The sequence below is a fragment of the Chlorocebus sabaeus genome, chromosome 6, assembly GCF_047675955.1.
Source record: "Chlorocebus sabaeus isolate Y175 chromosome 6, mChlSab1.0.hap1, whole genome shotgun sequence".
Taxonomy (NCBI): domain Eukaryota; kingdom Metazoa; phylum Chordata; class Mammalia; order Primates; family Cercopithecidae; genus Chlorocebus; species Chlorocebus sabaeus.
The window spans coordinates 25058883-25085681 of record NC_132909.1 but is presented as its reverse complement, the minus strand read 5'-3'; the positions used below and the strand labels follow the sequence as shown (position 1 = coordinate 25085681).

The 26799-nt window shown below is 51.9% G+C and overlaps 1 protein-coding gene across 2 annotated transcripts in view; it reads left to right on the top strand.

Moving 5' to 3' along the window:
* Positions 1-26799, top strand: part of CHST8 (carbohydrate sulfotransferase 8) — a 152386-nt gene that overhangs the window by 91506 nt on the left and 34081 nt on the right. The gene's annotated exons all lie outside the window — the stretch shown is intronic.

Below are 26799 nucleotides of genomic sequence, written 5' to 3'. Positions count from 1 at the left end.
TTTGCTGCAACATGGATAGAACTGGAGGCCATTATCCTAAGTGAAATAACTCAGAAATAGTCAAATACCACGTGTTCTCACTAAGTGGGAGCTAAACAATGGGTACCCATGGACATACAGAATGGAATGATAGACATTGGAGACTCAAACGTGGGAGGATAGGAGGGGCACAAGGGAAGAAAAATACCTATCGGGTACAAAGCACACTGTTTCGGTGATGGGTACACTAAAAGCCTGGACTTCACCACTGATGTGGTTTGGCTGTGTCCCCATCCAAATCTCATCTTGAATTGTAGCTCCCATAATTCCCACGTGTTGTGGGAGGGACCCAGTGGGAGATAATTGAATCATGGGGTCGGTTTCCCCCATACTGTTCTCATGGTAAGTCTCATGAGGTCTGACAGTTTGATAAGGGGTTTCCCCTTTTGCTTGGCTCTCATTCTGTCTTGTCTGCTGCCATGTAAGATGTGTCTTTCAGCTTCTGCCCTGATTGTGAGGCCTCCCCAGCCACATGGAACTGTGAGTCCATTAAACCTCTTTTCCTTTGTAAATTACCCAGTCTTGGGTATGTCTTTATCAGCAGTGTGAGAACAGACTAATACAACTACTATGCAATACAGCCATGTAACAGAAGTGCTCTTGTACCCCCTAAATATATATCAAAAAAATTAAGGCCAGGCACAGTGGCTCACGCCTGTGATCCCAGCCCTTTAGGAGGCCAAGGCAAGAGGATCACTTGAGCCCAGGAGTTTGAGACAAGCCTGGGTAACAAAGTGAGACTTCATCTCTAAAAATTAAAAAATGTAAAAGTTAGCTGGATGTGGTGGCACATGCTTGTAGTCCCGGCTACTCCAGAGGCTGAGGCAGGAGGATTGCTTGAACCAGGAGGTCGAGGTTGCAGTGAGCTACAATCACACCACTGAGCAACAGAGCGAGATCCTGACTCAAAAAAAAAAAAAAAAAAAATTAAAGTTCAGTGTCTAGACTCCACCTCAGACCAGTCTCTGGGAGAGGGCCCCAAGCATCGGAAGTTTGCGAAACTCCCCAGGTGACCCCATGATGCAAGTAGGTTTGAAAGCCATTGGTTCCAAATTCAGTTTCTCAGGCTTTTACATGACTACACATGACTTGCCTGTTGAAATGCAGATTCTGATAGGTAGATCTAGGTGGGACCCAGGAACGCGCATTTCTAATCAGGAAGTGTTTCTATTCAGAATCCTATGACTTCAAGTGTGGTCTGTAGACCAGTAGGATCAGCAATACCCAGGAGCTTCTTAAAAATGCAGGCTGTCAGGCCTGCCCTAGGTGTACTCAATTAGAGTCTGCAATTGATCAAGATTTTCTGGTGCTTTGAATGCATGTTAAAGTTTGAGAAATGCTGGTTTTAGAAGACTTCAATGCCCCAGCAAGCCTGAGAGATGGAGAATGCTTTCTGGGGCCCATCTGGGGTCCCAGATGAACATCTCTTGGTCAACAGATGACAAAGCCTGGGCTTGGGTCCTTGCAGCTTCTGACAGCTCCTTCCTCCTCTCACTGTCCTCTGTCCTCTGGCCGGGTTGTCTGTTCTGGGGAGATAGCCTAGCTGGGTGTGGCCCTCCTTTTGTCCCTCCCCCAATCTTCTCCATCCCCATCCCACCCTGATGTGGGTTCCTGAAGTCCAGGGCCCCAGCACCACCCCAAGTCCTCTGACCTTGAGCTCAGGCACTAAGTGGCCCCGCCCACCTGGAGGACAGTACAGCCTACTGACTACATAGTAGCCTTTCCAAACACAGCATCCCCCTCCTTGATATGGGTTGACTGTCCCCACCCAAATCTCATCTTGGATTGTAACTCCCACAATTCCCACATGTCATGGGAGGAATCCGGTGGGAGGTGATTGAATTATGGGGGCGGGTCTTTCCTGTGCTGTTCTCGTGATGGTGAATGAGTCTCATGAGATCTGATGGTTTTGAAAAGGGGAATTTCCCGCACAGGCTCTCTCTTCTCTTGTCTGCTGCCATGTGAGCCATGCCTGTCATCTTCCGCCATGACTATGAGGCCTCCCCAGCCACATGGAACTGTGAGTCCAATAAACCTCTTTCTTTTGTAAATTGCCCAGTTTCGAGTATGTCTTTATCAGCAGCATGAAAATGGACAGATACACCTCTGCAGCCCACCTTGAGAGATCCAGCCAGCCCCTCCCTCCACAGGCTCGGTCCCAGCACCATGGTGGCTGTCACTTCTCCCACCATCCTGCTCCTCAAGATCACTCCTCCCACACAATTGCTCTGTTCATATTTGCCCTGTTGCCCTCCAAGCTTCTCCAGTCAGGAAAGAACTTTGGCCCTGCCCTTGACCAAGTCACTTTCTCACCCTGTGTCCTGGTTCTCCCTTTCCCCACTCGCCCAGGCCCACTCCCCCACTTGCTGTTTGGTCAAGGCCATGGACATGTGTGAATGCCAGAAGCTCCCAATCCCCTCTCTGGCTGTGGTATCACCTGCTTTGTCCTGCTGTCTCCTGCTGGAGCTCAGATCCATGTGGGTAACATGGGGCTCTTGGCTGGGTGGTAGCAGTTTCTCCTGGAAACTGGGGTCAGGGAGAGAAAGCAATGACACAGAGGGCCTGTTTCTGAACAGATAGACAGGATCAGACCTTGAGAGACAACTTGATAAGACAGTGATTTAGGAAATGAAAGGCAGAATTTTCTTGGGCCTATCAGCGCTGTATGCCAGCATGTTTCTGGTTGCCTTGACAACTCAACAGGTTAAACTTCTTTTCTGGGCATCAGTGTCTGCTCGGGCAGGAGATGACAGGACCCCTGGAGGTGTGCAGATCTTCAGCAGGCAGATGACTTGGAGCTCAGGCTGACCTTCACCTTGCTGGGCTAGCTGGCCTTGGGTTGTCCCTGGCTGCCTGCATGAGCTTACGATCATGTCCAACCAGCTGCCTTTGCCTCCTATCCCTCCTATCCGTCCATCCATTCATCCATCTGTTTATCCAGTAAGCAGTCATTGGGCACCTGCTGTGTGCCTGGCCTCATGCTAGCTTCTCCAGGCAGGTACATGAGTTCCTGGCCCTCTCTCCAGGTCAAACAGGAATAAGCTGGGAGGTCAGGAAGTCCATAGAAGTTTTGCTCCTGGCACATGTGTGGGCACATTTACAAAGATACTCTCAACACATGCAGTGTTGCAAGCCTGTCGCCCAGTGTCTCCCAGACCCTTCTCATAGATGCATCATTTGCAAAAACAAAAACAGTCTGTTTTCCTTCACTTAACACTGCAGAGTGGACCTCTTAACCTCTTTCCATGTCGAGACGGATTTTTTTCACCCATTTCAGTGGCTTTACGGTGTTCATTGTAAAGATGCACCATTAGTTTCTTTAGCCAGCTCCTTTCTGGTTCATATTTAAACTGTTTCTAGTTTTACAGCTATTCCTGAATTAATTCTGTTTCCTCTGATGTCATCTTTTTCTGTTTGCTTCATTTGATGTCTCTTGTGGTGGAGGCTGTCCTCAGATGCTCGGTGAGCCCTAGTTACCCATTCGTAGTTGAGAGTGGAGCACTAAACATCTGATTGGTTTTATTTTGTTTTTGAGACAGGGTGTCACTCGGTCACCCAGTCTGAAGTACAGTGGCCCGATCACAACTCACTGCAGCCTCCACTTCCTAGGCTCGAGCAATCCTCCCACCCCAGCCTTTTCAGTTGCTGGGACTACGGGTGTGTGCCACCACGCCTGGCTAATTTTGTTTCATTTTTGTAGAGACAAGGTCTTCCTCTGTTGCCCAGGCTGATCTTGAACTCCTGGCTGAAGTGATCCTCCCGCCTTGGCCTCTCAAGGTACTGGAATTACAGATGTGAGCCACCACACCCGGCCACCTGATTTTGTAATCAGAAGGAGGAAGAGCTTTCTTCAGGGTATTTGAGTGAAGAGTCAGCCAAATACCCTGAAACCCTCTCTTGGTTCCAAGGGAGAGTCATCAGTCGGCTAGGGTTGCCGTAACAAAGTATCATGGACTAAGTGGTTTAAACAACAGAAATGTGTGTTCTCACAGTCCTGGAGGCCAGAAGTCTGAGATCAAGGCATTGAGCAGGGTTGGTTTCCTCTGGGACCTTTCTCCTGGGTTTCTAGATGGCCATCTTCTCCCTGTGTCCTCCCATGGATTTTCCTCTGCCCCGTCTGCATCAGAATTTCCTCTTTATAAGGATACCCATTATAGGTATCATTAGGGTCCACTCTGATGACTCCATTTTTGATACTGGTGGGGCTGGGGGAGGTCCTCGAACACCAGTGGGGTCTCAACCCCAGCCAGTGTCCAGGCTCTTGACATCCTTGCAAGAAGGAATTCAAAAAATAGTGCAAATATGGGGATTTATTACGAAGTGAAAAGTACATGCTCTGGCTGGGTGAGGTGGCTCACACTTATAATCCCAGCATTTTGGGAGGCCTAAGCAGGCAGATCACCTGAGGTTGGGAGTTCGAGACCAGCCCGACCAATATGGTGAGACCCTGTCTCTGCTAGAAATAAAAAATTAACCGGGCGTGGTGGTGCGCACCTGTAGTCCCAGCTTCTCGGGAGGCTGAGTCAGAAGAATTGCTTGAACCCAGGAGGCGGAGGTTGCAGTGAGCCATGATTGCACCACTGCACTCCAGCCTGGGCAACAGAGCGAGACTCTGTCTCAAAAAAGAAAAAAATGTACACGCTTAAGAAAGGAGTGCCGGCAGACTCAAGCGTTGCGTGGTGGGCTGTGGGGCTGCTACATTTATGGGTTTCTTTAATCCAGGGGTGGAATATTCATGAAAATTCCTGGGGGAAAAAGTGGAGATTTCTTAGAACTGTAGTGCCACACATTTTTACACCAAACATGGGTGGTCTCGGAACTGTCACGGTGCTGGTAGGTGAGTGAGTTAGGATGTTAATGAGCATACAGCGAGGTCCTAGGAGAAACTGAGGTCATATCTAGTGCCATGTTGGGCCCAGTTGCTCTTCGTCAGCTTGGTCCACACCCTGTTTTTCAGAGTCTCGTCAGCCCATAGCCTGGAGTCATGTGAAACTACTGCCTGAAATTTTTATTCTCCTGTGGCCACCCTGTGTTATTCCTGTCTCATTTTAACTTAATTACCTCTGCAAAGACTCTATCTGCAGTTACATTCAGAGGTACTGGGGGTTAGGACTTCAAGGTGGATTTGGAGGGGAAGGGAATGCAGTTCACTCTATACCAAGTGGACTTGCAGTCTCTATCGTGGCAGAAGACCCCCAGTGTGTGCAGGACAGGAAGGCAGCCAGGGCTTTGATCATTCCGTCTGAAGCCTCCTAGTTAGTCGTCCGATTGCAGTGCTCCCTGCTTCTCCTCCCAGCTTGGAGTCCATAGGTTATTTGTAGTTTCCTCAGCAGATATATCTTCCATCTCCCACCAGGGGTACACTAGGGGATAGTTGCCAGGTCACTGGATTTTCTTTTTCTCTTTCTCCTTCTCTTTCTCTTTCTTTCTCTTTCTTTCTCCTTCCTTCCTTCCTTCCTTCCTTCCTTCCTTCCTTCCTTCCTTCCTTCCTTCCTTCCTTCCTTCCTTCCTTCCTTCCTTTTTTTTTTTTTTCCCAGAATCTTGCTTTGTTGCCCAGGCTGGACTACAGTGGCCCAATCATAGCTCACTGCTGCTTTGAACTCCTGGCCTTAAGTGATCCCATCTTGGTCTTCCAAAGTGCTGAGATTACAGGCGTAAGCCGCTGTGCCCAACTGCCACTAGATTTTTAAGCCCTCATTTCACCCCAGCAATCTGCCTGTCCTGGTACTTCCAAGTCTCAAAACTTGCTGCATTCTGTGGGACCTTCCCCGCACTCCTCTGCAGGCTCAGCTAGCGTGTCCCCTTCACCCTGTAGAATCTGCTCCCACCCTCCGTCCCCTTCCCGTCTTCCAAAATCGTATTGCAATCTGGCATCTGCCGCTGTTCCTCTCTAGCTCTCTTCGTTACCATGAACCCCTCTGTTTCATTCCTTCGCTGTCATTATGCTGGGATCTCAGGCAGAAGATGAGCTCAACACACACGTTCAGTCCTTGTGTTCACCCAGAATCCTCCTGTCTTCTCCCCAAGAAGAGGTCAGAGCCGCAGTCTGCGGAGAAGGGCGTTGAGGCAGCTCAGCCAGCATGAGGCTGTCCCTGAAGGATCCAGTGGGGAGAGGTCACGGTCCCCTAGGGCTGAGGAGGGAGAGAGACAGAGCTGTGGGCAGGGCCTGTGCATCTGTCCTTGGAGTCCTGAAGTCTTGAATCTCTGTTGCTACTGAGAGGGAAGGAGGCCTCCAGGTCTTGCTCTGCACTTCTGGGGGCTCTAGACTTGCTGGAGAGGTGTCCCTTCCCTCCAGAGCTTCCACCCCAGACCTGGGCTCCCAGGACCGGACGTGCCCAGCCTCCTCTCCCCCACCCCCCTGCCAGTGATGTCATAGGTGTGACACTCTGCAGCCAAAGACCAGGCGAACCCAGGCGGGCGTCCACCACCTCCAAAATAAAATGTGTTTTCCAAACTGTTGCTGAAGCTGCTAAAATGTTTTGTAAAACGTTTACACTTCCCTTGATATAAGGCAAATACCTTCTGTCAGCCGGGGGTGGGCCGGGTGGGGGAGCCCTGGCTGGGGAGGCAGGATCGAGTGGCTCTGGTGTCATTGGTGACGGCCATGGGTGTTCACTCCCGGTGGAATTTTCCTCTCAAGGTCTCTCTGTCCTTGTTGGGGAGATGGGGACTGGGTCCTCAGACACTTCTGTTTTAGGAAGCCTAAGCTCACTGAGGAATTGTTCTAGGGGAAGTGTCTTTGAAGCAGGTGAGGCAGACACGAAGTCCAAAGCCGAGGGGATGGGGAATTGCCCAAGATGAGTGTTCCCTGGGGAGTGGCAACCGTCCCTGGAGGTGGCAGGTGCTGAGAAACAGGACTTGGGGGGACACCTGGGGAGACTGGACTGCAGCCCCAGGGCTGACTTCCCAGCCGCCTGACTAGGGGATGGAAGGCAAAGATCCCCCAGACACTCCAGGCTGTCTGGGTCCAGGGAGCTTCACAGGGCCCTAGAGAGGAGGATGGGGACCTGGAGCAATTTACTGTGAGTTACAAAAAAAAAAAAAAAAAAAAAAATCACATGCAGTCGGACCTGAACCATGCACAGCGAGCCAGGCTTTACACTCGAGCATGTCCGTGGTACCCACTGTCTCCTCCAGCAGCTCTCTGGAAGGCCAGGGAAGCAGCTCGTCCTGACCTCTGTGACTGCAGCGGTCGCTCAGGCACTAGATGGAAATGGAAAGGTTTCAGGCCGCACACGAGGCCCTGGGGCTCCAGCTTCCCCTCTGGGAGAGCTTCAGCACCACGTGTTCTCTTCTAGGTAGCGCTGTGGTGGCAGCAGCCTCGTGGTCTGTGCACGCAGCTCCTCCGCCAGGCTGGAGTCACCCTCTGTGCCCAGAAATTCCCACGGAAGAAGGGCATGGGTGGCTCCCCATACCATGGGGAGGGACAGGAGGGACTGTGTGGGCCTGGTGGTGACATGGACACATGACATACACCCATACATGTACCACACATACACACCCCATACCCCATGCACACACCACACATACACACCCCAACACCCCATACCCTATACACATTCCACACGTACACCACACATAAACACAGGGGCCACACACACATCACATATACACACTGCACACATGAACCATACTACATACATACACACCGCACGCGCATCACACATGCATATACACATACCCCACATACACCACACATGCACCACACATCCCACACACATGCGCCACACGTATACACACAGCACACACATGCACCACACATACACAGACACCACACAGATATACACACACCATACATATGCACCACACATACCCACACTGCACACACATGCGCCACACATACACACTGCACACCACAGACACACCACGTATGCTTGCCACACACACACGGAATGCATGCAGCACACACACTCTGCCCATTGGCCTCTGTCCACCAGCCAGAGCTCCTCTGCCAGCCCTGGCATCTGCTTCCTGTGGAGGGGCAGCCCTTTTCTTCCTGGGACTCCCACAGTAAGCTGAGCAGAGCACACTGCTGAGAGCTGGAACTTCTCCCTTCAAGGCCGTGGGGACACAGGAGGCAGGGAGCTGGGCAGGCAGTGGTATGCAGTGTCAGGAGCCTCCAGGGCAGGCCCCCACTCCCCTATCCTCCTTCCACCATTACAGTTCCTTCCCCCTGCAGGGGTCAGCTTAGCCTGGGAGCTGGGGCCGGTTCAGGGGCTTCCACATCAGTGATAGCCATGTCCATAACAGCTGAAAGCAGAGTGGCCACCAGCACTGGCCCGACCTAGACGCAGGGAGGAGTGGTGCTCAGACCTGGCCCAAGCCAGGGTGGCTACAGTTTGGTCTGACCAGAGACACCCTGTCTGTCCTAAGCCTGCCCCTCTGGCCATCTCAGGTTCAGGGCCACTCATCTCAGCTCTGTCTGGTCTGTGGAAATAGGAAATCAAAGTCCATGTAATCACAAGGGAATCATTTGTGGGAGAAAACTGGACCCAACCAGAAAGGTAGTGCTCTTGGTGACCCTCTCTGGGGGCCCATGGCCATGCCTGGAAGCCCTATTTCAGGGTCCTTGGAGTCAGCATTGGCTCCAGCAGCATGCGTTTGCCTTGACACCAGCAGATGGAGCCCTGAGCCAGCTCACAACCCTCCAGTCCCCAGTCCTTCTCCATCTTCTGTCCTCTGAGATCAGGCTTCCTCCAGGACAGAGCCCAGGTATCTTCCTGTCTCTGAACACCCACAGCCACCTTCCTGCACTGCATCACCACAGTGTGTGCAGGGCCTAACACTGCTATGCTAGGTTCTTAACACATGTCTGTTGTGTGGTTGGATGGATGGACAGATGGATGCGTGGATAGTGAGTGGGAAGATGGATGGATGGATGATGGGTGGGTGGGTGGGTGGATGGATGGGTAGATAGGTGGATGGACAGATTGATGGAAAGATGGATGGGTGGGTAGGTGAGTGGGCATATAGATGGATGGATGGATGGATGGATGGATGGATGGATGGATGAGTAGGCAGATAGATGGATGTGTGGGCAGGTGGGTAGATGGATGGAGGGATGTATGAATGAAAGGAGGGAAGGGTGGATGGATAGACTAATGGAAGGATGGACAGATGGATGGAAAGTTGGACAGATGGGTAGGTGAGTGGGCAAATGAATGCATGTGTGGGCAGGTAGGTGATGGAAGGATAGATGTTTGTATAGAGGGATGGATGGATGGATGGACAGATAGATGGGTGGGTGGGTGAGTGGGCAGATGGATGGATGGATGGATAGATGGAAAGATGGACAGAGAGGTAGTGAGTGGGCAGATGGATGGCCCACTCATCCAGACTGATGGATGAGATGGATGGATGGATGGATGGATGGATGGATGGATGGATGGATGGATGGATGAAGGGATGGATGGATAGATGAATGGATTGGATGGACAGATAGATGGGAAGATGGACAGATAGGTGGGTGGGTGGGCAGATGGATGGATGGGTGGGTAGACAGACTGGATGAACTGAATGAATAGGTGAATGGAAGGTGGGAGGGAGAATGATAGATTAATGGACAGATGGATGGAAAGACGGACAGATGGGTGAGTGCATGGGCAGATGGATGGATGGATGGGTGGACAGACTGATGGATGAGATGGATGAGATGGATGGATGGATGGATGGATGGACGGATGGACAGACGGATGGGTAGGTATATGTAGTAAAAGAAGGAAATACATGAGGGGAGGCAAAGATTTGTTAGTAGACTGAACCATAGCCCCTGCTGTGGACTAAATTCTCTCAGGAAACAGGTTGAAAGCTTAACATCATCTCCAGAAGCTATTTTCTTGCAGTTCTCACACCCAGCATTCCTGTGGTCTTGTCATCAGGCTGCCTCTGGCCCTACTTTTGTTACCTCTTTGTTCCTTGGTTGCACCCCTTCCCCTCTTCCCTGGGGCTGGGAATTCTCAATTGGTAACACGAACCTGGAGGGGATGTGAATGGAGATGAGGTTTCTGGGGAGAAACAACTGTTTCCCACCCCGAGCATAACTCCTGGCCCATCATGGGCCTTGGGAAGCTGGAACAGCCTGACAACCACCCCTAGATCCTCCACCCCCACCTCTCTTTTCTCCCTGCTTTGATGTTCTCGAGTTAGTCCTGGCTCAGCCTCTACAGCTGCTGATATGAATACACTAAGTGGATCAATAACATGTCAGTCCTTTGCCAGGAGCAAGGGGAAGAGGGGGTCTGCATCTATCAAGTGCTGAGTGACAGCTAATCATTTTTCACCTGGCATTCACCCTTCCGAAGATAAGCACGGCTCTGCTGGGAACAAGAAGGCAACGTCAGAGGCTCCCCTGCCCCACTTCCTGCAGAGCCCAGGGCAGTGGCCTGGCTCACATTTCCACTCCCTATGCGTGATCCCGTGTTGAGTGTGGGGCTCAATGGGAATGTGTGCACGCCCTGGGTTTATGAGCACATGTGTCTGTAGGTAGAATTGGATCTGTGTGCGCATGCCTGGAGGCTGAATACCTGTGAGTGTGTGCATATCTGAGTATTTGAGAATGTGCATGACTGTATATGTGTAGATGTCTGTGTGCACATCCATGCAGATGTCAGTATCCATGTGAGTGCCTGCATGCACAGGCACCTAGGAGCATGTGTTTGACCATTTGTGTGCATGTGTGTGTCTATGCAAAGGTGTGTGCAGGGCCTGTGTTTGTCATCAAGGTGTTGCTGTATATGCCAGCATCTGCATCTCCCTTGGTTACCCTTGAGTCCTCTCTCTAGGAGATGGGATTCCCTGCAGGCTCTCCTTCCCTGGGCCATCTCACTGCCACTCCCTGCTCAGATGGTGCCTAGAAGAGAGCAGTGATGGCTGGAATCCTGTGCTCACCTGCCATCCCCCTTCCTGCTGGAGAAAGCAGGTGCCTGTAGGAGGAAGGCAGTCTGAGGGTGAAGGATACTGGATTGGACAGGAACATTTCAGTTGCAAGGGACAGCATCAGGTAGGGCTGTATCTAGGTTCTGCCTCAGTGTAGTCAGAACTCAGCTTCTCCATTCCTTGCCTCTGCTTTGCCCCTTGTGGGCTTCAGTCCCAGATAGCCTTTTGCCTAGGGGTGACCCTGGCATCTCTAGGCCTCTATTGTCACCCCTTTGTGTTACCTGATCATCCTTGAGCCAATTCCTTTGGCAGGAGGATCCCATGCCCCTCCTGATGTGGGTGGTGCCACCTCATCCAAACCACAGGGGCTGAGAGTGGGGAGAAGTGGCTTCCTGTGGCGAAGGGGTGCTGGTGTGGTTGTGAAGGGGGAGGTTAGGTGGACAGAAGCTGAGTGTGGGTACTTTCCTCCTGGGGTGAGGTCTTGTGTCTCAGGCACTAAGGGGCTCAGCCTGCAGGCACTGGGCCTGGCTCCTCGGTGCCCCTGGCCCCACATGGGTGCTGTGCAGTCACTTGCGTGCAGCCACAGGCAGCTGCTCTGGCCTCAAGCTTTAGATGCGCCTAGCCTCCTGACCAGGCTACACCGGTTACCCCACACCCAGGCCCAGCCCCCTCCTGACACAGCTTGCCCCACAGGCAGCATCTGTGCCCTTGGTGTGGGGCCTGGGACCTCCACTGTCCTCTCACTGTGCAGAAGGGGAAGGTGCTGGGCGAATCCCCACCCAGGGGTCAGGTGCTGCATTGGGGGCCTCACCTTCCCCAGTGCTCCCTCCACTTTTAGATGAGGCTACCCCGGCCCCTGTCCGGGCTCAGCCAAGGAGCCGTAAGCAGTTCTATAAAGTGTGGCTGCAGGGCTGCTGGCGGCAGGCGGGCTGCTCTTCCCAGTCTCCATGAATAATTGAAGCTCCCTTAAAATGTGCATCTGCAGCCTGGAGGACACCGCCCTCCCTCATCATGTGCAGGCGCAAGCCTGGACAGTATTGCCTGGGGCCGCATCTGTCTCGGAAGGCCCTGGAGGGGCACAAAGACCACGTCCAGACCTGCCACTCCTGGGCCCTGCCACTGCCCCCTCTCCTTCCCCACCTTCCATTTTCCCCCCATCCTAGCAGGTGGCAGGCATGGAGACCCACCCTTGGAGCTCCCCAGCCAGGTGGCACAGAGAGGCCCACTCTGGGTGGGTCACTGTTGGGCCTGGGGAGGTCCCCAGCCGCTCCACCTCTCCTTGGGCACTGACAGAGCCTGCTCCAAGGGTGGACTGTGGCCCAGAGGGAGGGGCCACACCTGGGTACACCCCAGCCAAGGGCCAGGCTGCAGCTGCTGACCAGCAGACCCAGCAGATGCTGGGGATTGGGGAAGGAGTGAGGTCACAGAGCCCCCAGGAGCCATTGGCAGCATCCAGCTGTCATCAGGAGACCAGCCCTGCTGTGTGTGCAAGTGCAAGCGTGTGTATCGGGGCGCTGTTATGAGGGACATGAGTGTGTGTGCACAGAGTGTGAGGGTGTCTTCAGAGCTGCGTGGCTGTGTGTGATTGTGGGGACCCAACCGAGTCTCTGTGTCTGTGGCTCTATGTCTGCACGTCACAAACCCTTGATCAGGCTGAGGTCCCAGTGGGGAAGGGCATTTCTCCTTGGCTGCAGACTGATGCCCCTCCCCACACACTCACCCCGCAGGGGCATCCTGTACCTGCCGTTGTGGGCCCCTCCTCGACTCATTCTGACAGCTGAGCCTCAAGTCCTAATCCTTTAAACCTGAAATTCCTGGTAATGAAATCTGTGAAAGGTGAAAATTAAAAACCCATGGCCACAATCTCCTGGTCCCTGCAGTGGCCCAGGGTCCCTGCTGAGCCTCGTCTGGGGCCTCGATGCAGCAGTACCAGCCCTTTCTCCACTTCCCTGCCCTGAGCTCAGTGATCCTTCACTCCCTCATCAGCAAGAAGGGTGCTTCTCCTGCCTTCACCTTCCTCTGCCCCAAATTCGATGCAAGGAGAAGATACTATTTCTCCCTTGGCTCTCCCACCCCCTCTGGCCTCCCTGGTCCTCACCACTGGAACTCTGGGGGTCTTGGCACAGAGGTGTGATGAGAGAAGGGTTAGGGGCTGCCAGGGTGAGCCCAGAGAACAGAACTGGAGGCTTCAGCCTCGGGCAGCCCCTTGTCTCTGGCCCCATCTTCTATGTTCTCTCATCTGGTGGTGTTGGGTGCTTTGGGAAGGATCAGGGCAGAGTGGCCTGGGCCGGAGCCTAGCCACAGGGTCTAGGTGGCTGGTATCTTGGGCAGAGCTGGACTTGCCCACTGGGGACACTGGGAATGGGCCACTCAGGGCTGTCGCCTGACAGTGGTCCGGTTCCCCTTGGCCAGAGAGAAGATTTCAGGATGGGGCATGAAGGTCATTGCCCGCTGCAGCAGAGGCTTCTCGCACCCTCCCTCTTCCTCCTGGAAGAGCTGGGGTCTGAGTTGACCCAGTGCTATCCCGAGGCCTTCAGGAACCAGGCAGAGGGCCCTCAGGCCACTGACCTCTTGAGTTGACTGTACTTTGTGGCCTGGAGTGGAAGGTGTGGAGGTAGGTGGGGAAGGGGAAAGGGCCAGCCAGTCACACACCAGGTCCTAAAGGCCTTGCCATGCTGGGACCTGGTATTGATGTCTTTAAAGGTGAGTATCAGCTGGGCACGTTGGCTCATACCTCTAATCCCAGCACTGTGGGAGGCTGAGGTGGGAGGATCACTTTATCTCAGGAGTTCGAGACCAGCCTGGGCAATATAGCGAGAGCCCGTTTCTACCAAAAATACAAAAATTAGCATGGTGGCGCGTGCCTGTAGTCCCAGCTACTCAGGGGCTGAGGTTGGAAGATGGCTTGAGCTCAGGAGATGGAGGCTGCTGGAAGTCCTGGTTGTACCACTGCCCTCCAGCCTGGGTGACAGAGCAAGACCCTGTCTCAATAATATAATAATAATAATAATAATAATAATAATAATAAGTGTCAGCATCAGCTGGGAGGTGGGGAGTGAAGGCTGTGGGCACTAGAGCTCCCTCTGGGTGGCTCACAGGATGGGGCTGGATCGGTGTCCCAGGAGAAAGGAAGGCCACCTCAATATCCCGCCTCTCGACAATGCTGAACTTCAGACATGGCGAGGACAGGTTTAGATTTGATTCTTCATCCTGACCGCCATGTAGAAGGGGGCTCCCTGGCAAGGGGCTAGGAGATGTGGGCCAGGGGCTGCAAGTAAAGGGGTTGAGGGGACAATGCATACTGGCAACCTGGCTCTTGGGACCATCCCGAGTGCTCAGCCTCAGTGCAGCTGCTCCTGCCCCCCAACCCCCACCCACACCTCTGCTCCCCTCCCAGTTCCTGCACCTTCCCCTCCTCTGCTTGTATCTCAGTCCCACCCACTTTTCCAAGCCCAGCCCTTCAGTGCCACTTTCCCTGATGCCTGATCCTGAGCCCTTTCCTCCCCTTCCCAGGCCCTTTCTGTGCCAAAGATGCACTTCATCCAGAGTCACCCGGGAGCCACTTCTGGCCGCGCGTCCTGCTCCCCAGGTGCATCCTATGGTTGGGATCCTCTCCCACCACCTCCCTGTCTTCAGATGAGGCTCCCTGGCTGATCCTGTGTTCCTGCCATGGGAAAAACTTGGTACCTTGGGCATCCCCTTCTGGAAAGCTTCCATCTGTCAGGCTTAGGACGGACAGGCAGTGTAGGACCACAACTTGTGCTGACCCAGGAGGCTGGACTGGCCTCCCGTGGTGGCTGCTGCACTGTCCAAGGAGTCCCCGTACGTGTGAACCTGTGTCTGTGTGTCTAGTGTGTGCTCCCGGCCCCTGAAAGCCTGTGGCCACTTGCATCCATGCACATGAGTGTCCATATACATGTATGTGCCCCAGAGTCCCAGAGTGGGCTATAGTGGAGCCGAGAGTCTGCCGTGGTCAGGCCGTGCTTGGGGCTGGGGCCTCACACTGGATGGGGCTGTGCATCTTGTCACGCCTGGCTTCTTTATTAATCTGTTTTGTGAATAGACTTGGGAGTTCACGTTGGGAATCTGGCCATTTGCTCCCGTTTCCTCCAGGCCCCCCAGGAGAAGGAACACATGTTAAATATTTGTGGTTTTGCTGCGTTAGGTTTTAAAGTTCAGCAGTAATTACCGTGACCAGGTGCCAAGTGGATCTGCTCCCTGGAGAAGGCTCCTGCCGTCGCGGGCTGGTGGCTGCGTTCTAGGCCAGCCTCTGTGTACCGTTTGCACAAACCTATGTGCCTTGCCTTCCGGCGCCTCTCTTTTTCGGACTCCACTGGTTGCTGGGTCCTTCACTTGGCTGGGCTGTGCCCTCTGTGGGTGGGTGCTCTCCTCTGGCCCAGCCCCGGCCCACATCCCCAAAGAGCAGACTGCAGGCAGCTGAGGCACCAACGTGGGACTTTGGTAAGCAGAGCCTGGGGGCTCCAGCAAGCACCTTTGCTCCCATGGCAGGTTCACGGCCACACCTGTGACTGTCCACACACATGCCATCAGAGCAGATAGAACTCTATTTCCAGAGCACATGTTAGTTTTTAAATCCCTTACCCCAGCCAGCCCCATGTCAGACTACTCAGTTACTCTTTCATGTACATTTCATCCAATCATGTTTTCTTGCACAAATTCAGCATCATTCCCACATCCCCGTTGAGTTCACAGTTCTCTGCAGGCTCTGGCCTGGGTGAGTGTTGGCATCCGTGTCCTTGATGTGGTTGTATACAGATGCTGCTTTTGGTGCAGCCCCTGTGGCCAGGGTGGTGCCCTCTGCTTCCTGGATAGCATCTGTGTCTCTGCTAGGCTTGACCTAGGACTACATGTCACACTCCTCAACAGATATCTTTCAGGGTTGCTGCCAGATCAAAGGAAGAGGTGGGGGAACACAGTGCCAGCAATGCCAGGCAAAGGAAAAGAGGCACATTCAGCCGAGCCTCAAGTAACCATGCCCTGCAGGCCTCACACAGTCCCGGAAGAGAACTCCTGGCATGGACCCTGATATTTGGGTGTGGTTCGATGAGCGTCCCTGAGACAGCCACAGGCACCCAGACATGCACCTGCCCTCAACACGCTCCCAGACCACTGGGAAGGGAGCCACACATGCTCAAAGTACAGGTGCTTAAGTACAGGTGCTTAGGAGGGAGAGGTGCAGGGGAGCCCAGACCAGGGAAGGGAGGGAGGGAGGCAGACCCTACTTCTTCGAGCTCCCTGGGAGGCTTGTGAACCCAGCTCAGGAGGAGCTAGGATCATCCAGGGAGAGGATGCAACACAAGGCAAGCTTGCCCAGTGAGGGAGACTCAGTCATGAGGACAGAGGTAAGCTCCCACACCACAGGGTGCTGTTGCATTAGTCTAACTTCTGGCCCTGCCCTCTGTGGACCACATCCGAGTCTTGTGGGATGGGCTTGGAGTAAGTCCAAGAGCCATCTAGGGCATGTTGAGAAAGACCCTGGCACAGGGAGCTGCTCTGCTGGCTTCTAGCAGGCATGGGCAGAGAGGAGATGGGCACTTCCCCACTGTGCAACAGGATGCCCTGCAATTTAGTAATCCCAAGACCCCCAGGCCCCAGTTTCCAGTAGAACTTAGAGGGAAATCAGGGGAAAGCCCAAAGGGAAACAGGCTATCATTAAAGTGCAGCTGGGGCTGCAGTTTCATCCGAAGGCTCAACAACTGAGGGAGGATCTGTTTCCAAGCCCAGCCAAGTGGCTGCTGGCAGGATTGAGTCTGTCTCAGGCTGTTGGTCGTAGAACTGCCTCAGTTCCTTGCCATGTGGGCCTCTCCATAGCACAGTTCTTGGCATAGGAGCTGACTTCTTTCAGTGTGAGCAAGCCAGAGAGAGAAGTGAGACAGAAGTCACAGCCTGTGTGTAACTTAACCTCAGAAGTGACAGCCCATCATTGTAGCTGCAGTGTATATGTTAGACGCTAGTCTCCAAGTCCAGCCCACCTGGGGAGGTATTGCAAGAGCATGTTGCCAGGTGGTGAGGATTGCCGGCACCAGGTGAGGTATGGTTGAGGTGCTTTCATAGGGAAATTATAACCATCATAGGTCCAGTGCATACAGCAAGTCAATACACCCAAACCTGGTTGCAACGGAGAAAGAGATTTAATTGTAGGGTCACTGAACAAGGAAATGGGAAAAAACCTCAAATCCAGCTCCTCAAGGAGTTTGGGGCTAGGGTTTTAAGGGTTTTGGAGTGGGCTGAAGTATAGAGATTGTTGATTGGTGGAAGAGTCCAGGGTGAAGTGCCAGGGGCAGGGACAGGAAGAACCTCTCAGGCTGATCCCCATCTTCTGTGGGGTCTTCCAACTAGTTTTGCTGGAATTCACAGTCTGAAAGAAAAACATCTTATATGATCCTTAAACAAAAGCCTGTGATTCTAAGGTTGGAGATCCTGTCTATAGGAGCAACAGGGATGCCAATCAATTCTCAAACAGTCTTAGGACCCTCATGTCAGAAATCCTACCTATAGGAGCACTGGGGATGTGCGTCGTCAAGACCTAGTGCCACGTGACTTTCCACTACAAGGAAGTGGGCCAAAGTGCAGCCTGATTGATGCTTAATTATAACTACATTCCTGTCGAGAACCCGGCATGCAGTTCTTCCCAACTCCATGGGGACAGTTTCAAAATGACATGTTCTGCATTACACTGTAAAAGGGTCACTCTGGATGCTGTGAAGAAACAATCAGAGGAGGCAAGGATGAAGCAGGAAGACCTCTTGGGAGAAACAATACTTCACTAAAACTAGTTTCCCTCTCTGTACGGTGGATGTAAGGTTAATCATAGAAGCTATCTCAGGCGACTTTGTAAGAATTAAATGAGATAATACAGGGACCACGCTAAGCTCATTCTTTGGTCTTTTCCCCTAAGATGCACATGCCCCACTGTCTTTTCAAGAGTCTGGTGTATGCTCCTGCCCACTGGAGTTCATCAGATGTGTTACTGGAAAGGGGTCCCAATCCAGACCCCAAGAGAGGGTTCTTGGATCTCACACAAGAAAGAATTCAAGGCGAATTCATCAACGGAAAGCAAGTGTATTAGTCAGGGTTTTCTAAAGGGGCAGAATTAATAGATAGATGTGTATATGAAGGGGAGTTTATTAAGAAGTATTGATTCACACAATCACAAGGTGAAGTCCCACAATAGGCCATCTGCAAGCGGAGGAGCAAAGAAGCCAGTCTGAGTCCCAAAACCTCAAAAGTAGGGAAGCCAACAGTGCAGCCTTCAGTCTGTGGCTGAAGGCCCAAGAACGCTTGGCAAACCACTAGTATAGGTCCAAGAGTCCAAAACCTGAAGAACTTGGAGTCTGATGTTCGAGGGCAGGAAGCATCCAGCACAGAGAAAGATGGAGGGCGGAAGACTCAGCCAGTCAAGTCCTATCACCTTCTTCTGCCTGCTTTATTCTAGCCTCGCTTGCAACTGATTAAATGACGCCCACCCAGATTGAGGGTGGGTCTGCCTCTCCCAGTCCCCTGACTCAAATGTTAATCTCCTTTGGCAACACCCTCACAGACACACCCAGGAACAATACTTTGCATCCTTCAATCCAATCAAGTTGATACTCAAAAGTAATCATCACAGCAAGTTTATTAAGAAAGTAAAGGAATAGAGAATGACTACTCCACAGACGGAGCAGCAGCTTGGGCTGCTGAACTGAGGATACTTATTGTTACTTTTTGATTATATGCTAAACAAGGGGTGGATTCAGCATGAGTTTCCCAAGAAAGGGGTGGGCAATTCCCAGAACTTAGGGTTTCTCTTCTCCCCTTTTTAGACCATAGAGGGTAAATTCTAGGTGTTGCCAGGGCATCTGTAAACTGTCATGGCACTGGTGGGAGTGTCTGTTAGCATGCCAATGCATTATAATTTGCATATAATGAGCAGTGAGGACAACCAGGGGTCACTTTCATCACCATCTTGGATTTGGTGGGGTTTGGCCAGCTTCTTTACCACAGCCTGCTTTATCAGCAAGGTCTTTGTGACCTCTATCTTGTGCCGACCTCCTACGTCATTCTGTGACTTAGAATGCCTAGCCTCCTGGGAAGGCAGCCCAGGAGGTCTCAGCCTTATTTTACCCAGTATCTATACAAGATGGAGTCACTCTGGTTCAAATGCCTCTGACAGATGTGTTTTCGTGTATGCAAACAATGATTGAGACGAGGTTTGGGTTTTTCACAAGGAGCCCAGAGCCTGTGCCCGAGACTGTGACCAGATCCTCTGGTTTGCCCAGAGAAGATCTCGGGCAGAGAAAAGGTGTGAGGATGCACTGTTCTCCTTGCTGGCTGCTGGTGACCTCTTTTCCACCCCAAGAAGCTCATGGACTCAGGGAAACAAGAGAGCCTGTCTCAATGACTCAGTCCACACGGGCAGAGATTGAGGTGCAAGGGGAGGGAGTCCCTTAATCTACACGCTGCACACACTGGGACAGCTGAGCCTCCACTTCAACCCAGCCAGCTCTGCCCTGCATGAGCTTGGCCATGTGAGTTCAGCTGCATATCGACTATGCTCTGTTGCAATGCTGCCTCTTTCTTTTGGACTCTGAAAAGCCACCCCCTGAGGCTCATGATTGCCCTCACTTTAAAGAGGAGGTCAAGCATATTTGGCTGTCACTCAGGAGATCCTCTTGTCTGGTCCTCGTACCAAGAATCATTGTTCTGCACCGGCTGTTGCAAGGCTCATGCCTAATAAATAAGCCCATGTTCTGTTCTGCCCCCAGCTGGGCTGTACTACATACTGTCCTGACACTGACCACCTGGAGTTAGCACCAGACACCACAAGTAAAGGACAGAGCCCTGCACAAGAATGACCTTACTTCAGACACTGGCCGCAGGTGGGATCCCCAGGCCACCTGCACTGCTGGCAAACTGGCTACAGGGTCAGGTGTTCCTATGAATCTGTAGCCAGTTGGCTAGCAGTGTAGGTGCTCGGTTCCCTCCAGTTTGAAAATTTGTCATAAAGATGTAGAATGCAGGCAAGTGCTATACTTACAATTGCATTTTTATTACAAAGGATACCCATAAATAGAACAGGGTCTGGGAGGGTCCCAAACACAGTTTTTGCAGGCTCTGGGTTGCTGGTGAAGAGCCCAAACCTTGTCTCAATCATTATTTGTTCACATGAAGACACATCCAATGAACCAAAGTGGGTACCAGGGCAACACCAGACCCTCAGAAAGGCAGTGGGGCATGTGAGTCTTAGAGGAAGAGACAAAACATGAACTTAGCTTAATTCCTGTATAATCTCATTTAATTCTCACAAGGTTCCCTAAGGTAGGTTCCATTGTACCTCCTTCACGGAGTCAGGGCATATCACCCTCTCAGCAGATCAGTGTATTCAACTGGGAGCTCCTCTGAGCCTCAGTGTCTAGAGTTTTTATTGGGATTGCATTATGAATTGGGGTTTGATTATGAGTAATCAATGATTGATGATTGATTGGCTGCATGACATAACTCAATCTCCAATCACCCTCCCTGCCTCTCGTCAAGTGGTTGGTCTTTCTGGTGACCAGCCCCTATACTGAAGCTCTCTAGGAACCCACCAGGACCCATCTCATTAGCATAACGAGACATGCCTATCACTGTGGAAATTCCAAGGGTTTTTCAAGCACTGTGTCTGGAATCAAGAGACAAAGAACAGATATATTCTTTTTTTTTTTTGGAGATGGAGTCTTGCTCTGTTACCCAGGCTGGAGCACAATGACATGATCTTGGCTCACTGAAACCTTTGCCTCCCAGGTTCAAGCAATTCTCCTTCCTCAGCCTCCCAAGTAGCTGGGATTATAGGCCCCTGCCACCATGCCAGGCTAATTTTTTGTACTTTTAGTAGAGATGGGGTTTCATCATGTTGGCCAGGCTGGTCTTGAACTCCTGATCTCAGGTAATCTACCTGCCTTGGCCTCTCAAAGTGCTGGGATTACAGGTGTGAGCCACCGTGCCTGGCCCAGATGTATTCTTGATACCACAGCCCATTACCAGGTGAATACAGCCTTGTGAAATGCAACTTTCAAACTTACTTTGGGATCCATTTTATTATCTCTTTACTAGATTTCCTTTCATCTGTCAGTTCCATTCTAATTTATGCCCTCATTTCTTGTATGGCATTCTAAACTCCTTCTCTGCATAAGATGAAATGTAACAGATTAATTATTGCAGACTCTTGCTTCAGCTCCAAAAGAACATGCAACGTAAGAGCTTGAACTTCCTACATAGGAGCCACCGCTAGCCTCTAGGAGCCACAGCCAGCCTCTAGGAGCACTTTCTCAAGGGCTCACACACCACAACTGCAGCCTGCTGCAGAGAACTCCACAGACTTCTGTCGCTGATCTGTGATCTATGAGGCAAGCCTCCTGTCTCTGTTGAGCACACAACAGTGCCGGAGGTGTGTGAACCAGAGCAATTCCATCTTGACTAGGGCCTGGGAAAAAAGGGGCCGAGACGTACTGGGCTGCATTCTCAGGCAATTAAGGCATTCTAAGTCACAGGATGAGATAGGAGGTTAGCACAAGATACAGGTAATAAAGACCTTGCTGATAAAACAGGTTGCAGTAAGGAAGCCGGCTAAAACCCACCAAACCAATGGCCACGAGAGCGACCTCTGGTCGTCCTCACTGCTCTACGCCCACCGGCACCATGACAGTTTACAAATGCCATGGCAACATCAAGAAATTACCCTCTATGGTCTAAAAAGGGGAGGCGTGAATAATCCACCTCTTGTTTAGTGTATCATCAAGAAATAACCATAAATAACCATTACTTCTTAATAAACTTGCTTTCACTTTACTCTATGAACTTTCCCTGAATTATTTCTTGTGCAAGATCCAAGAACCCTCTCTGGGGGTCTGGATCAGTACCCCTTCCTGTAACAGCAGTGGGAACCCACACAGGGGTGCGGTCCCCCAGGTAGAGTGAATATGAAGGGATAGAGTGGTAGCTCACTGGGCCAGCTCGCAGCCCCCAGGAGAACGCCCTGTTACCATCGTCCCAACTGCAGGAGCTCAGAGAGAGGAGAGGAAGGAAGGAGAGCACTTCCTCAGTGCCCAGGCCAGGAGGGGCATCACGAGTGGGGTCTGTTGGGCATGAGGACCCACCTTCCTGATCCCAGGGCTGCCCACTCCCACCGGGCCCAGCACACCACCCTGGGAGCACTGACTTCCCCCAGCGACCTTCCTGACATGGGGACAAGGAAAGACACTATAGGGTGAGCTGGGGGTGAGATTCTGTTGACAACCAAGTCTCCTGCCCAACTTGGTCCCTGAAACATCCCCTGACCCCAGCATCAAGCTGAACAGAGAGTAAACGGGATCTCTGTGTGAGGGTCCTCTGTGCCATGACCTGGGCAAGGCCAGAGGCTGCATCAAATGTCAGATAGGGAAGTCCCAGCCCAGGGAAGAAGGAGGCTTTGAAAAAGGCTTGTGTTTGTTGGCAAGCAGCAGTGCCAGGCCTGGCTTTTGATCAAAACATTCTAGCTGTTGGCAGAGACAAAGGCAATCCCTGGAAACAGCCTGGCTGGGGAGAGATGGAAGAGAGGGCAGGGTCGGGTCGGGGGGATCGGCTCTGGCCCCTCCCCAGCTGGCTCATAGCCTCCCACCCTCGGGGCTGACCTTGCTCCTCCATGGGGAGGGAGGGGGCACTTGGAGAAAAGGCTTAAAATGCCTCACAGGCAGAGTTAGCAATCAGGTTTCAGGAAGAAACTCACAGATTGATGGGGAAAGCCGGCAAATGCACCCCCAGCAGCAGGAGAGTATGAACGGGACCAGGAACAGTGTCTGCCTCCAGCCAGGCTGCCCCCTTCTCCCGACTGCCCACTGCAAAGACAGTCGGAGGGTCTTATGTTCTGACACACAGACACACACACACTCTTCACTCTCCACTGCAGCCATACAAAATCACATTCTTGGCCGGGCGTGGTGGCTCACACCTGTCATCCCAGCACTTTGGGAACCCAAGGTGGGCAGATCACTTGAGGTCAGAAGTTCAAGACCAGCCTGAAAAACATGGTGAAACCCTATGTCTACTAAAAATACAAAAATTAGCCGGGCATGCTGGTGCATGCCTGTAATCCCAGCTACTTGAGAGACTGAGGCAGGAGAATCATTTGAACCCAGAGGGTGGAGGTTGCAGTGAGCCAAGATCGTGCCACTGCCCGGGGGACAGAGCGAGACTCCGTCTCAAAAACAGAAACAAAAGCAAACCAAAATCACATTCTCCACCTTTTACCCTGGAGTGTGCATCCTCTCCACCTGTTTCTAATTAAGGATGTGTATTTTTTAAGGCACCATCCCACCACCTGGCCATGTCCTTACCAAAGAGACTGCTCCCTGCTGCGGGGCCAGGGATGGCCTCAGCCCAACGATGCTAAGAATCCATGGTGACAGAGACAGACATGGGGGGAGGATCCCAGCCCCAGCCTGTCCTTGGAAGCACCTCTTGCCTCACTATGATGTCGTAGACCCTCAGCCTGGGGACAGTCTCAGCAGGCTGTTGGACTGAGACTTGGACTGAGAAAGGAGGTCAGGGGATAGACTGGAGGGTGCTTCCGAGTTGAGGTGTTGTTCTGGAGGTCAGCAGTGGAGGACTAGCCAGGAACTGATCACGCCAGATTTTATACCAGCCTGGAGCCTACCTGGGCTCTCTCGGACGCTACTAATCAGGATGGAGGGTAGGGGTGCGTGTGCAGGCATTTAGAAGGCTCCCCAGCTAACCGCTCCCAGGCCTGCCTCCCTGCGGATGATTTGCCCCAGGCTGTTTTGCCAGCCTGGCACTGCCTTCCCCAGGGAATAGTGAACTCACTTTTGCAGAGAAGGGATCCTTCAGAGGGCCCTTCCGAGGCACTCTGCGGTGTCTGCTCAAGCTCACACCAGATGCATAGCCTGGTGCCTGCCAGGCCAACTGGGGTGACCTCTTATCCAGCAGATAAGTGTGTGAGAGCAGCTCTGGGGACATGGGGAACTGAGGGGGGGTCTCATGTGTCAGGGCAGCCAGGAAATGTTCTGTTTAGATGCCCTTTCTGTTCCTGAGATTTTCTAGCACCAGCAGACACCGTGGCCACCACCCTCTCTCGCTACCCCATACTGCAGACGTTGGGAGTCTGCGGCCATGTATGATGCAGCCCACAGCTTTGTCTCCAACATACATGTTTGTCTCCAACATACATGAAGGAATGCGTGGTGTGTCGTCGTCATTCTGAGATAGGAGTTCAGCAGGACTAGTTTCCCAAGACCCTGATGAAAAAACAGGATTCAGTGGAGAAGCTGGCCAAAACCAAAGGCGGTGATGGAAGCAACCTCTTGTTACCCTTACCGCTCCTAAGATGCTAATTATAATTTATTAGCGTGCTAAAAGACACGCCCACCAGCGCCATGACAGTTTACAGATGCCATGGCAACTCCCGGAAGTTACCCTATATGGTTTAAAAAGGGGAAGGACCCTCAGGTCCAGGAACTCCCAGCTCCTTTCCAGAAAAACTCATTAATAAGCCACCCCTTATTTGGCATATGGTCAAAAATAACCGTAAAAATAGTCAACCAGCAGCCCTGAGGGCTTCTCTGCCTATGGAATAGCCACTTTGTATTCCTTTACTTTCTTCATAAACTTGTTTTCACTGTACTCTGTTAGCTCATTCTTGAATTATTTCCTGCACAAAGGCCCACTTGGCCTTCTGGGCTGAGCCGCAGTTTTGGGGTTCGCCCTGCGACAGTTCCATCCCCAGGTTCAGGGCCACTGAGACATGCATTCAGAACTGTCCCTAGCAGTGGATATTGGCTGCCTTGGTGACCAGGGCTAAGGGTTCACCGTGGCCATAATTAGAGCTGGGACAAATGGCTGTTAGGTCCTAATTGTCAGCTTTTCCAAATCTGGAAAAAAGCCACGGGACAGAATTCCCAGAAGGGAATTGTCCCCAAGGACTACTGGGGACACTTCTCAAGGCTGTGGGCATCTGTTTGCAGAAGTGTGTCATGGAAGCCACATGCCGTACTAAGTTTGCAGTCTGAGCCAGGCTCTCCTCTAAAGCATGGCTGTCCTCCTAGGTCCTCCTAGGTTGGGTGCCCTGGCCACCCCTCCCTTTGAGCTCCCCCCAGCCTTCTCCAGTGTGTTTTCTGCCCAGCTAATGCCCCTCGCCTAACCCTGGACTTCTCACTCTCCTCCAACCCCGTTGTCTCTGCATTTGATCGCCACGTACCTGGCCCCCAGGCTGTGACTCAGTGTTATCTCCAAGTCCTAGAGAATTTTCTCCTGTCATCTTCAACAACAAGTGGTTGCAGTTTTCATTGCAGTTTTCATTATCATAAGACCAAAAAAAAAAAAAAACTGTAGCTGAGAAAATAGATATGTGCTTTCCACCCTACACTGAGAACATCTTGACATTTAAATCCAATTACCCTTTTCCCATTCTTGATGAGGATATGACATGCAGCTAGAACATTCTGCTAGATAAAGATATCATATTCTCTGACTGCTCAAAACCTCCCAGGGGCAGATTTGGGGGTTTTGTGACCCCCGTTCACTATCAGCCTCTGTGAGAGGACAGGGTCATGGACTGGCTGAGTTAAAAGGCCCCGAAAATGTTTGCCTGGGAAAATTTTGCAGCATTTGACCTCTGCCTTTCACTGAGTCATTAATTGGGAGAACGGAAGAATTGGAGAAGCAGAGGGACTTTTGTCCTTTGTATAAAATCTGTACATATCCAGAGCCCCCATCCCTGGGCTTTCGGCAAAATGCCACAAACCAGTAGGCCCTGGGCAGAGAGGGATTAATTAAGCACATTCCCATATTACTTCAAAATGTCCATCCTCTCAGAAGCAAAGAGTCATTGACTCTAAATGAAGCAGAAAGCCAGAAAGGAGCCCTTACAGCTATTATTCTGCTGTAAATATTAGTTCTCTTTTGACATCTGGAGAGATAGAGTGCAAGTTTTGTTTTTTTTTCTTTTGAGATGGAGTCTTGCTCTGTTGCCCAGGCTGGAGTGCAGTGGCGTGATCTCGCCTCACAGCAACCTCCGCCTCCGCAGTTCAAAGAATTCTCCTGCCTCAGCTTCCTGAGTAGCTGGGATTACAGGCGCCCACCACCGTGCCCGGCTAATTTTTGTACTTTTAGTAGAGACGGGGTTTTGCCATATTGGCCAGGCTGGTCTTGAACTCCTGACCGCGGGTGTTCCACCTGCCTTGGCCTCCCAAAGTGCTGGGATTGCAGGCGTGAGACATCGCGCCCGGTGGGAGTCCAAGAGTTTTAGCACATGCGCAGACTGTGCTGTGGCTAAAGAGGGAGACGGTGGGTGGGGAGGGTGTCGCCCGGACTAAAGCTGGGAGGACCCTGCATCCTTTGCCTTCCAGTAGGGTTCTCTGGTATGGGCTGCATCCACAAGGACCAGGCAAAACTCTCCCGCCCTCCTTCTGAAACCTGTTTACCATGTAAAGTTACAGGGTTTAACTTGACTGTCGATCCATTTCCACCTGCAGAGAAAGAGGAAAATGAACGTTCTTGGAGATTTAGAATCTCATTGTAACTATTAATTTCAGCCAGGATGGAATCTCTTTCCTATCCTTGTCCCAGCCATGGCTATTACCATCCTCCATTGACCCCTCTTCCTCCGCCTCCACAAGATGAAGTGTTAACAAGCAGAGGAAGATTAGCTGCACTCCCCCAGCACAACTTCCCCTGCCCTACAGAAGTCATGGAAGCCAGAAGCCATTCCTCCCTGCCTTCCTCCTTTTTCATCAGGGCTGAGTGGCCAGTTATCTCCCTCCCCTGAGGATTTCATCATCCTCAGATATCCCAGAGAGTGTTTGCAGTTGTTCATCCCAAATTACACTGTTGTTTTAGCCTGTTGTGTGCTCAGAG